This window comes from Anas platyrhynchos, chromosome 2, assembly GCF_047663525.1.
Source record: "Anas platyrhynchos isolate ZD024472 breed Pekin duck chromosome 2, IASCAAS_PekinDuck_T2T, whole genome shotgun sequence".
NCBI lineage: Eukaryota > Metazoa > Chordata > Aves > Anseriformes > Anatidae > Anas > Anas platyrhynchos.
This window is the reverse complement of record NC_092588.1, coordinates 113,277,672-113,291,212: the sequence shown is the minus strand read 5'-3', so window position 1 is coordinate 113,291,212 and position 13,541 is coordinate 113,277,672. Positions and strand designations below refer to the sequence as shown.

The 13,541-nt window shown below is 36.9% G+C and overlaps 1 protein-coding gene across 4 annotated transcripts in view; it reads right to left on the bottom strand.

Moving 5' to 3' along the window:
• Positions 1–13,541, bottom strand: part of ULK4 (unc-51 like kinase 4) — a 231,653-nt gene that overhangs the window by 42,701 nt on the left and 175,411 nt on the right. The window lies entirely within an intron of this gene.

Here is a 13,541-nt window from a genome sequence, read left to right as displayed (position 1 = left end):
ACGATGACCTCATCCAATGATGACACTATAACACATGGCAGCTTTGGTGCCCCTTCTCTCTCTCCACAATTCCTAAATGCATAAAGCTTCACTAGAGCACAAACTCTACTATGGGCATTATAACACAGAAGTCCAGCTCTGATCCATCTTCTTTACTGAGGAGTGGAGGGAGCATCCCTGTCCATCAGAGAGGAGAGGAACAGAAAAGTGCACAAAGAGTGAATACATCCTAGTCTCTTTCCTTCCTCTCTGAACAGAAAGGTTGCAAGTTGAATCCCTTAGCCTGGGTGGGGAGCTGGACCACAGCAACGCTACTTTGGGGACAGGCTGTGTAGAGTAGAGCACAAGATCCATATCACCCTATAGTCAGTAATTTCAGTAGTCTCAAACTCTGATGTGTTTCATATCGTTTGAGAATTACCCACATTCAGAATTGTGATACTACCGTGGTACTGAGGTACTGCTTTATATTTCACATCTCTAATAGTCTACTGACATTATTTCACCTCCTCACACGCATGCATTCAACAATAGTCAACGCTGCTCCTTTCACATTCCACTCCACATCTTGCCGCTGTCCTCTGCACCTTGCCTCACTCCCACAAGTCCTAGAGTCATTAAATCACTGTCATGAGTTATTACATTTGCATTCTACTTTCTCATCCAAGTCAAACTAAAAGTTTCATCACTTTTAAAGTTCCTGAAGTATTCTACAAGGTATTAGGCAAGAGTTGAATAAAACAGTCTTGGCAGATTGAGATTCGATTATAATTTTCTAGCAGAGATGGAGAAATTTGGTTTGCCTCTTTTCAAAGACATTTGAACTTTGTGGATCAAAACCTTGATTAGATCATTACTAGGTTCATCACCCATTCAAAACAGTTTGCTAAAAGGGGAATAAGCAAAAGACAAAAATGTAAGGTTAGCTTGCAATGTTAGCTTTGTTTTTAGGAAGACTGTTAGGTTTCCCACATAGTTTAGTCTCATATCACATCATCAGATTTCACTACATCTCAACTTCTTGAAATGTACAACTGAAAGAGAACTTAATTACCATTCTACAGACTACCAAATTCTATAGAATTTCTGCTCCCCAGTCAGTTCTTTGGTTTCTTGTTTCAATACTGTTCTAACAGAAATTAATATTTTTTGCTAGGTCTCAAAGTAGCTTAAGATTTGGGATGCTAAATCAGAGAAACTTTTTGTAGGCCCAACATTCAGGAACAAGTAATTAGTACCTTCAAGGAAACTATATTTCCTTTGGAATTTCTGCAAATGAATTCAGAAAATTAAGGTTTTTCAAACCCTATCAATTTTAGAAACTTTTAGCTATTATGTAAATGGAAATACTAAAAGTAGAAAAGTTATCATTTAATGAGAAAATGTTAGAGGATTACAGAAAAGTATATAAGCCTAAAAAGTGCACACACACACACACACACATAACAGTATGCTAATGTAATTATGTACTCTGGAGATCATAAATATTTATGCAAAATTAAACTCTGAAGCTGCAAGAAGGGGAAGACAATCTTGTTGAAACCTGCAGTGGTCAAAATTAAGATGAGAGTAGATCTTAACTCCTCCAGATTTCAACATCACTTCCCACAAAGCTTTACAGTTTTATCTAGAAAAAAAAAGAATGTAAGCTTCAAGACAGGTCAGGAGCATCTGGTTCAGGAGACGAAAGAAGAATAAAAAAACATGAGTGGAGGTGGAAAAGTAGAATAAAAAGTCATGGGGAGCAAAGGGTACTAATAATGGTGAAGCAGTAAGGACATGATAGAGAGACTGGAAGAGTCTATAAAATCATTCATTATTAAATAACATCACCTTCAAAATGCAATATATATTACATCTTGGAATTCCAATTACATGAATAAATTGCACGAGTGTCTTTCTCTGATGTCATCAGAGCTCCTCAGTGGAGCAACAGTCCACTCAAGCAATCCTGCGGGCATATTATTTCTTAAGTCTTTCAATGACAGCTGTAATTTGCTTTTCAGCAATAAGAATTTTCCTCACCAACCTAAAAGAATTATTGCTGCATTAGCAGAGTCAGGGCCACCCATATCCGACTGATATATGTGGCACAAATTACTCTTAGCCATCTTATAGTTATGGACTTTGAAAATAAATGCTGTGTGCCATTTCATGAATATATCTCCATTTATATTGCAAATACAAAAACTGTACTAATGGCTTAAAATGACAAAGAGTACCCAGATCTTTATAAACAATGATTCCTTTTATGCTTAATACAAGCTTGTTATTTTATCACATATGCTAAAAATTACCTCCTGCCATATTTAAATAGTGGTAGTACTTTGAAGAAAAGTAGCTGAATGAAGATGTATTAATATACTCATTTCTGTGGGAATTATTCTATTGTAAAAGATTAGAGTTAGAAAATGAAAAAAAGTTAATCTGATTTGTGTAGACTGTGGCAGAAGTTCAGAGTTCTGCCAAGGGCACAGGTAGAAAGCCCCAAGCTGGCACTTACATGGAAATGCTGAGCTGTTGCATTAAAAAACACAAATGTTTTGTTTAGCACAGGTAGGAGCAAGTTTTGATATTATTAATCTTCTGATGGAATTCTAATATGTAATAAGTCTATTCATTAAAAATACCATGGGTTTACAGCATAAAGATCAGATTTCTATCCATAAGCTCAATATTATGCACTTTCAAAAGCATTATTCTGACCTTTCAATGTATACTGGGGTTATACTCTACAACAGCTCTCTTGTAATTACGTACACCAGCATATTTGCTAAAAATGAATTTTAAATCATCAGAGCTATTTAATATTGCAAAATGCCATGTATCTGTTGATCCATTTCTAAATGATTATGACCTGTCTCTGGAAGAGATACACTTTTAATGATATTAAAGGATTTAAATAATCATCTGCCTTTGAGAAGACTGAGAATTGTGAGACAACTTCTTTGCTCCTAACATCCCTCCTGAAAGGACTAAAAAAGCAAGCTGTATAAGCAGAGTAGAGCTGGTATGTAAATTATGAGATATTCTTCTCATCATATGAACTCATCAACTAGGCATTATATCCCAGAGAAAGCATCTGCTGTGTGAAATTTAGGACAGTAATTCACAGCCCATAGAACACTGCATCACCACAAATTACATTTGTTATAAATTTATAATGATGTTCATATAAAAACATTACATTTTAATAGTTTAAAGAAGTGACAGCACTGGACACTTTATAAATGTTTAACTAGTAGAGTCTTCATAATTTAAAATGTGGGGATTTCATCATTGAAGATATTGGATTGAATCACTGTTTGAACTGGGAAGGGGTGGGGGGTCAGTTACTGTAGAAATCTACTGAAAGCCTAACCTCAATGCACACAAATGCTATTTTTAAACGTAACCTTGTTTGAGAACATTTACATGAATCATGGACTCATCTGAAATTGTGCAGCACCATGTTCATAAAGCCCAGATATGCTTATCATTGCCAGGGATTAGTACGTGAGCATGGGCCCTCTGTTGAGGAACTTGAAAAGTATACACTTACAGCTGAAAACATCAACCAACCATTACCAGATACCCAGGGAAAACCTTACATGTTTTGTTTTTTTTTCATCACATGTATGTTATGACTGAAATCTCTAAAATAGTTTTCATCTTTGATTTAAGTCGTTAAAGGCTACATTCCTTTGTACTCAGACAGTCATATCACTTGGTCTCATTATAAAGACCAGCATGCTTTTGTTGTATCTTTGTCGTATTTTTACTCACAGTTTCCCTCTGGCAACCCATATCTGAAATGCCCTACTGGTCTATGTCTCCTATGCCTAATTTATGTGCCTCAGAGTCCCACATTGTCAAGGAGAACAAGGAAGTGTGCTGACGATTAATGAAGAGAATGCGTCAAGCCCTTTGACTCTGGTCTTGTGCTAGGTCATTTAGAAGACAAAAGAAGGACCACTCCTTCCCAGTAAGGAATCTAATTTCTACATTTGATTTCTTCCTGGTACATGGTAATTAAAATTTTACTTACACATTGAAGTGTAATGGACTACTTCAACCTCTGGAAGTTTGTCATCAAGGAGACTGAGTTAAGTGAATAGATACAACACGAAAGGGAGATTTTGTTGAAGGGCTCACAATAAGACTTTGCAAAAAGTCACACTGAACCTGGTTTCTATGCATACCTGTATCTCATCTTTAATATAGGCAACCAAAACCTTTCAAAACTCTTTCAGTTTCTGGTAACAGCCTCACATTAAGATGATATGAAGACCAAGAATTTTCGAAATACTGTCAAAGTTAGCATTGTAATGAAATGAAGATACTTCTGTATTAATAGTCAGGAGCAACTAGTTAAATTCCCATTCCTGCTTGCGTGGAACTGAACACTGTCCAAGGATCTGTTGTATATATGATGTTCATCTTTGTGCCAAATTATTTCCGATTTGGAAGTGTCAGGCAATTTATTGAGCTTATTTCAAGACAGGCAACAAGCTGGATTGTTCTCTGGAGCAAGAAATGACATTTGAGTATGTTTGCTTGAGCCTACCACAATGAGGTCCCTGTCTACAGGCAGTAATGCAATTCAGTTATGACAACAAGAACAGTAGTAACTACTGCTTGAACACTTCCATCAATGCTGCAGACTCCAGAAATACATGTCCCTGGTATTAGCAATCCATCTGAGAAAATATTTTTGATAATTTAATCATATTTTCTTGGTGTTGGTTGAATCCCTGTAAGTAAAACATTGTATGATATTTACTACTCCTTAACCAAGGACTGTTAAATATTTTGCAAACATTAAGCATCACAGTAACCTGTGAGGGTAGGTGACTAATACTACAGATAATACTACACTTATTTCCTCAATAAGGAGGAAACACTTCACAGGCGAAGCAAAAACATTGACAGCAAATTAGTCATTGCAGAGGTGTAAATATGTAAAACAAAACAGCACATCTGGATTAAGATAACCATGGACATTCCAGACATATCTCTAGCTGCAAAAAAAAGTGGACCTAAATCACATCAAAGCTCCAGTAACAATTTATTTGAGCAAAAGTTTCGAAGCTATACAAACTCCTACATACATCCAAATACAGTAAGTTAATTTCATTTAAAGAAAAAATCCTCATCTGATTTTATACATCAGTACTTAATTTTCTGATTTTACCAGAGGTTATATGAAACCTAGTATTTTTAACTGAACAGCCCTGTGGAGTCTAGTCATCAGCTGTAAAAAGAAAATCTCGGCTTAGATCCAAAAGTTAAAATAAAATTTTAATTCTCACAGTTAAAAATTTCTTAACACTCAGAGTCGAGAATACCACAAGTCACATACAAAAAGAAAATACACACACTGTATTTATGGTTATACACACACGTAGGGACACAAATTATACCAAAGAAAAGGGAATTAGAGCAAGTGTAGTTGGTACAAAATTCACAAAGCAGAAGAGGATTCTGATAAGCCAGAAAAAGGTGATCCTATAAGCCTGGACAAGCTTGCTTTTTCTATAAAATGAAATAATCAGAGCATTCTTGTACCATCTAGTGCTTTGGGTCCAAAAAAAAAAAAAAAAGCGAAGTTTTCTGCAATCTGGTATCAGGCACAGAACTTCTGGACAGGATCAAAAGTGACAAGACAGTGGAAGATAAGAATTCCAGGGACTGCATAGGTGACTGAGACTTGCCATTCAGGGCTACCTGTCCTGTTTAATTTCACAAGACAGAAGGATAAGTACTGAAAAATACCCTATGGCTATATAACTACAGAACATTGTGCTTAAAAATTCGTCCACCTAACAGAAGGATACAGTAAAATTCAAAGGAAGACTAATCAGAAATAGAAAATACCTATCAAAATTCTCACAGTACCCTATCCAAATGCAAAATCTAAATACCAAAATATTCTTGACTCTTTTCCAATACAAACCACAGGATGCAAATTTCAAAAAAAAAAGAGAAAGTCAACAACGGTGCTAACAATATTACACTTTTTCTCACCATCCTGAAAACACTCCATAGAATCACAGAATATCTGAGTTGGAAGGGACCCACACAGATTGTTGAGTCCAACTCCTGGGTCCTCAAAGGACCACCCAAAAAATAAAAATAAAAATCAGACCACATGTCTGAGAGTGTTGCCCAAACACTTCTTGAACTCTGAGAAACTCGGTGCTGTGACCATTTCCCTGGGGAGCCTGTTCCAGTATTTGACCACCCTCTCAGTGAAAAACCTTTTCCTGATATCCAGAGCCTGATCAATGAGATACACAGAGTATAAAGAAGCCTCCATTTAGCCCTTCACAAGCTAAATAAACCTTGCACACAGAACATAAGCATACATACGCCTCTAAGCTGAAACAGCATCTAACCATCTGGGATGAAAAATGAAAAATCATATCAAACATATCCAATGAAAATGTGTGTCTTGGATTTCAATACACAGAAAGTAATTAGTCAAGTTAAAATTAACCATCTATACTATGAAGAATGCCATGGGATCTCAAGTGACAATCAGCTACAATATCCACCTCACATCTGGAAATCCTGTATATTACAAGACATACAAATAACATTTTCATACTGTACTTTAATTAATTTTTTAAAAGCTATGTTATTCTTAATACCGAGTAAATGAACAAAAAATAATAATTCACATCTTAGGAATTTGAATTGCTTGTAAAATGTCTGAGAACAAAATGAAATACTATTAAGCTTTGACTATTCAAAATCATACTTTCATTGACTAAATATTTTCTTTACAATTGCTATTGAAAATATTTTATTAAGCTTAAAAAATTCTTCCACAAGGGTTTAATGATGAATGTACAATATTTCATTTATATGGGAATTTGATAGAGCACATAAAATATTATAAATTGAACACAAAGTTGAAAATACAGCTTAAGGGACTTAAAAAAATAAAAGAGAGAGAGAAAAAAAAAATGAATTATTTGGATAAATTGGTCAATATTAGTTTGATTCTCTGTGCTGTAAACAATAAAGTGCAGCAAAGGCACTGTACCACAAGAGAGAACTAGGCCTGCCAAATGCTAAATTTGTTTAAATTATACTATACTCGCTCTATTTAAATTGCAGTTTAATTGCTGTTTGAATTGTATTACAGCAGTTATGATTAGCTGCATTCATTTTCTGACTAATTTAAACCAGATTTCCTTAACTCTAAACTGTAAGCTCAATGTATAGCTCCTTGACCAAAGGACACGGGACAGCCTGGCCTAGCAATTCCGATTCCCAAATCTCCACGTTGCTTGTTACAGTATCTCTGGTTAACTTCTTGGGTTTCTTTTTAAGCAGTTTCATTGCATTTTAAATCAGTCAATGCATAGGCAAAATTCACAAAGCTGTATTTAAAAACCTACTTTGCAACCAGATTAAAAGCCAAGGTGTGTGAGGCCTGCCTCACCACCCCAGGGCTCTCAGGGAGCACCCCGGGAGGGGCTGGCTGCCACACGGGGCTGCCAGGCGAGCGGTCCATCCCTTATTTCTGAGCCTGCAAATGTGATGGCTTAAGGTTGCCAAGCAACAGCACTGTGCGAACGGCCTCCCTATCTGTGATCTCTGGAGATGCTCTCAAATTTCATTAAAACCTGTCCGTACCTATTACACCAGGGCCTGTGTGGGGTCTGTAAACAGAGGGAGCCTCTCAAAGCTGAGGGAAGAAATAAAGAAATGAAGTGGCATTACCCTTTCCATCTATCTGCTTATGAGTATTTTAAGAAACCCCTCCTTTTTATGATGAGCATAACGTGTCTTAAAGTAGATTCATGTTTTAATCTTGGGGGAATCTTTAGTTGTTTATGCCTAATAAAATGCATCATCCTACCCAAGGATGTTATTCTATTACAGACTGAAAACAACAGAAGATGGTCTATAAAAAGAGATGCAAGCTCAGTAACAACTGGAAAATAAGAGGTACTAGTTAAGGCTAGAAATTGTATAAGAATCATCCAGATTGTAAAAAAAACAAACAAACAATCAAACCATTAACAGCAGGTGCTTTTATAGTGAGCATACTTATACATGTCAATGAGCCACAAGTGAGTATTGTATTCAGAATCTAACAAGCATCTCTGTTACAAAATCATCCCTTAGAGCAATGGAATATTATGGATTATCTTAGTAACTAAATGAAATAAAGGCACACTTAAAAGATTCAGATTGCAAGAAAGATGCGTAAGAAGTTTTTCTGCAGCTACCAGACTACTTGAGAAAACTACACTCTCACAGCAGATGTGCCAACAGGTTCACTTAGCTTCATAAAACTCTCGAAAAAGACTGCGGGGAATTGCTGCACAAGCACCTCCTTGTGGCGTAGAATACTTAGAGCTGAAGATGTAAAAGGGACACTATAAATCTCGGGATTTTGCTTCCCCTTCTCTGAGAAGAGCTCCAGGTAGCTGTATTTGCAGCAGTCTACTGAGGAGGAAATCTCCAGTAGGAAATTTGACTTCAGAGGGATTGCAGAGTAGCTATCCTAAATCAAACATCTGTGCTACCCAGACTCTATCTGTCTTTGAGCTCTAAGTATCTTTCCTCATAATGCATAATCACTGATTAAGATAGTGGGGACCTCGTCTGGGGACTATCACAGTAATTATATTTGTTGTATGTATGTGTGTATATACATATATACACACACATTATTTATGTATCTATACATATATGATTTAATATACAAATACAAATTCAGATGTGAACTCAGCAAATCTCTGTATAAAACTCAGAATGATGCCATTGCTAACCTAGCGACAGAACTATTTAGGGATGTATGAATGATATTTTAGACATAGTGACTACTGGTTAACCAGGCTGCAGAGTTCACTGGAAACAGGAAAGTAAATCTGCTTGCAGACACAGAATGATGCTGTTGCTGGGGCACAGGCTGGTAAAGAGAGCAAATCAGTGTTCAATAGCCCTACAATAGAATTATTGAAAGTTATGGACCTCTGTTGCTGTTCAAGTACCATTGATCTAGCCTTTGCACATTTACTATACAGCCTAATACAATTCGAGAAATCCTCATACATATCTCCACAGGGTACTTGACTTTCAGATGATTTCTTAAATATCTTAGTTGCTCAAAAATGAAGGATGAACTATTTTTTGACAGTTATGATACAGAAATTAGTGAAAATCAGGTTCTAGAAAGAAGATCGGAAGAAAAAAAAATGTGAATTAAGTAGAATTCAAGTATACTTTCTGACATGTACTTAAGGTAAAAGTCACAGAACAAAAGTTCACTCTCCACAGTGACTGGAGAATTGTCTGTTAGAGCCTGATGCTTATTCATTTTTCTCAGAGGAATTTTTCCTTATTACCAGATGAAATATAGAAGAGTCTTCCCTTGTTTTGAAAGATGAAGTATTTTATTTGTCAGTATCCAGCTGTAAGCCTACAGTGATTATCTGTCCAGTGGGAAGGCATTGGCTAGTTCTATAAAAATGCTAATGATAATTGCTTGCCTTTACATTACATACTAAATGGTAATTTGAGCTGGCAGTTATTTTTTTTTTCTCTGGGGAAAAAGAAATTAAAATCTTCTGAGTAAGGTAGGCAAAAATTGAACTATTTGCTTCCCAAATGAAAATCTCTTCCACTTCACAAAGAAGTACTCAAATGCAGATGATTTACTGAACTGTAACAAGATACATTATAACCTCACAGAAAAGATGAAGTGGTCAGATAGTGATTTCCATGAAGGGTGGTAGGAGACGCTTCCAGAACTAAAAGACAGAACAAGAGCACTCTTCCGACATCACTGTTCAGTTACAAAGATGCCACTAAAAGGGAGTACCTGAATAGCAGTATTATTTAACCCCAGACAAAGCAACCAGAATAAGAGTGCTAGTAAAAGGACTGAAAGAAAAAATATATAATTTTTTTTCTTTGCTTCAATAATTTTATTCAATTTCTGTCCATTGTATCGATGCCCATGAGAGAACATCCCTGAAAAAGACTAGTTAGCCTGGACCTGACGGAGCCAAACATTTTTAAATGATCCTTATTTATACAGTTTAAAAAGTCATCCCAAAGCACATTTTTTTCTGGTTTTCACTCATAGTAATTTCTTTTTACAGCAAAATCACTACTTGAATACACAGCAATTTATGGTGCTGGTTGGGATCCACCCAAGGGTGCTGAAGAAGCTGTCAGGTGCCTTGGTGGAAGCTTTTTCCAGGCCACTTTCAATAATTTACCAGCAGTCCTGGCTAACTGGGGAGGTTCCAGCTGACTGGAATGTGGTGCCCATCTACAAGATCACCAGGAAGGAAGATCCAGGGAACTACAGGCCTACCAGTCTGACCTTGGTGCCAGGGAAGGTCACGGAGCAGAAAATCTTGAATGCCGTTACACGGCACATACAGAACACCAAGGTGATCAGACTCAGAAACCCACTGCATGGGTTATTAAAAGGCAGGTCTGATCACCATGTGAAAAACTGGCGGGATGGATGGGCCTAAAAGGCTTTTGTGAATGGAGTTGAATCTGGTTGGCAGCCTGTCATGTTCCCCAGGGCTCAGCACTGGGGCCAGTTCTGTTTGACATCTTTATTGGCACTCTTGAGGAGGAAATTGAGTGCACCGTTGCCGTGTTCGCAGATGACACCAAGTTGGGCAGGAGTGTTGATGTGCCTGAGGGCAGAAAGGCTCTGCAGAAGGATCTGGACAGTCTGGATCAATGGGCTGTGTCTGGCTGTATGGGATTCAACAAGGCTAAGTGCTGGGTGCTGCACTTGGGTCATAACAACCCCATGCAGTGGTACAGGCCTGGGGAAGAGCAGCTGGGAAATTGCCAGCAGAAAAGGATCTGGGGGTGCTGGTCGACAACCTGCTCAATGAGCCAGCGGTGTGCCCAGGTAACCAAGACCGACGCAGTCCTTGCACGCATCAGAAATTGTGTGGTCAGCAGGACTAGGGAAGCAATTGCTCTTCAGTACTCAGTGCTGGTGAGACCACACCTCCAGTGCTATGTTTGGTTTGGGGCTCCTCACTGAAACCAAGACCTGAGTTGCTGAAACAAATTCATAGAAGAGCAATCTAGCTAGTGGAGGGATTGGAAAAAAAAAAAAAAAAAAAAGGATATACAAGGAGGTGCTGAGGGAACTGGGGTTGTTTAGTCTAGAGAAAAGAAGACGGGGAGGAGATTGTATCAGTCTCTACAACTCAGAAAGCTGCAGCAAGGTGAGCGTCTGTCTCTTTTCTCAGGTGACAAGTGACAAGACTCGAAGAAGTGGCCTCAAGTTGCACCAGGGACGGTTTAGATTGGATATCAGGAAGAATTTCTTTGAGGAAAAAGTGGTTCGACATTGGAAAAGATTGCCCTGGGAAGCAGGTATTAAAGAAATTTGTGGGTGTAGTGCTTAGGGATGTGGTTTAACCGTGGACTTGTGGTGTCAGGCTGATGGTTGGGTTGGGTGATCTTGAAGGTCTTTTCAAACCTAAATGATTCAATGAAAATGAAGCCATGAAAAAGGGGCTGTTCATGACGATTGCATTCTTCTTGCCCCTGTCTGGCCTATGATCTATGTTTGTTTTAAGAAATGAATGCAACAAAATAGTAAGACTAAGATCAGTGAAGAAAGTGCTGCAAGAAAGTTATATTGCCCTGCAGTCAACTTGCTGGACAAAGCTGATAATGAGAAATGACCACGTTAAAAACAAACACAACAATTTTGTCCAAAAAAAAATATTTCCATCTACTGAAGGTAAAACTTCATAAATAAATAATATTAAATTCAAATGCCATATAAAGTTAACACTTCATCAAGATAAGGCCATCTCGTATGTTGACAATTTCTCTGACATGATTGTAAATTGAAGATTCTCATATCAGGATATAGATCTCCATTGACCAACTGGACATATATGAAACTCCTGGACAAAGACTAGCTAGTCCTACTGCTATACCATTTACTTATTTCCAGAAAAACATGTAATAAAGGCACCTATACCATAAACACATTGAATTTTTTTATTTTTTTTACACATTCCTGTCTTACGGAAGCAATGCCTGTGGTCTCTAATAATGAAGTTACTGGGATCACATATCAGAAAGATGCCCTGAACAAGCACTGATTGGCAAGAATGGAAATCCATGCACTTAGTCATCCCCCTAATAAAATATTGCTCAGATATGAGCAATTTATGAAAAAAATGAAAAACGCTGTTCAAGGTTTTAAAATTTAGCATGAACAGATGGTGTGGGCTGCATTCTTGTTAAATAGATATCATTATATTTCAATGTCTTTCATGATTACGACAATTTTGACAAGATAATCATCTCCTCTGAACAGAACTTTTTAAGGTTTGGAGAAATAATTCAAGATTTATTAAATAATCTGTCAAATTATCTATGAACCTTGCTTTCAAAAGAAATCCTATGATCTTATTAAAATAATTACAGAAAATCTGTACCTGATATAAGTAACAAGTACCAGCAGCACTGGCATACGAAGGAGATATCTAAAAAGTATAGGAACTTCCAAGATTCAAAAGGTGATAGCATAGCTTTGGTCTCTTAAGATATTCATTAGAAATTTCTGTGCTACATATCCTGTGTGCCAGGTCAACTTCTGAATCATAGTCTTCAAAATGGAGGGAAAGAAAACCATTCTGTAGCTATGTTAAAATGAAATAATCTATATATATATATTGCAGCCTCCTTCCTCTTTCCTTTCCTCACAGTGTTGCCTCTTTCCTCTTACTTGTCCTGTGGAAAAGCAAAACAAAACAAAACAAACAAACAAACAAACAAAAAACAGTTCTAGGCAGTGCAACAATTACACAAAAAATTAAAAATTAACCTTAAATCTTAAAAATAAATAAATAAATAAATAATGTTAGAATTCTCTTTTTAAGAAGAGCAGCATAAAACAAAGGAGATGAGTAAATTCTGACGTGTCAGGACATGTCAAGAATGAGAGAAATTTTGAATTTTAAATGTCACTTCAATTTCTTATATTCCTGTTTCTTCTAGGGAAAAATAGGGCTGAGCAAAATGAGGAAGAAGGGTATAGCTTTTACTTTCTTGTGATTTAAATAAAATAGGCAGGAGAAAGAAGACGGGAACAACTCTAAAAGCCCTATAAAAAGGTGACTTCCTCTTAACTCTATAAGATGACTTCTGCTGCCATTGATTATGGCCTTATTCTAGTAGCCAGCACTACAATTGCAAAATTCAAGTGCCTTCTCCTGATTATACTCGGGAATTTACCCTCTTTTAATTGAAAACTCCTGCTCTTGGAGAATAAAGGGTGAAATAATCAAGCACTGTGAGGTGATAGTGGAGGCAAAACTTCTATCAAGAGACTGAGATAAAAAGCATAGTATTATTTAAAAGAATTTCACAGATACAGAAGGTTTTCTATCTAAGCTACTTGAGAAAAACAATGCTACTGTCATTCCACCATGACACAGCTTGACAGAACTAAAACTCCTACACGTCAGTAACATCAGCAGACTAGCCCATGTATGATTCCTCCTGATTGACTTGCTATTCTAAAACCACTCTAA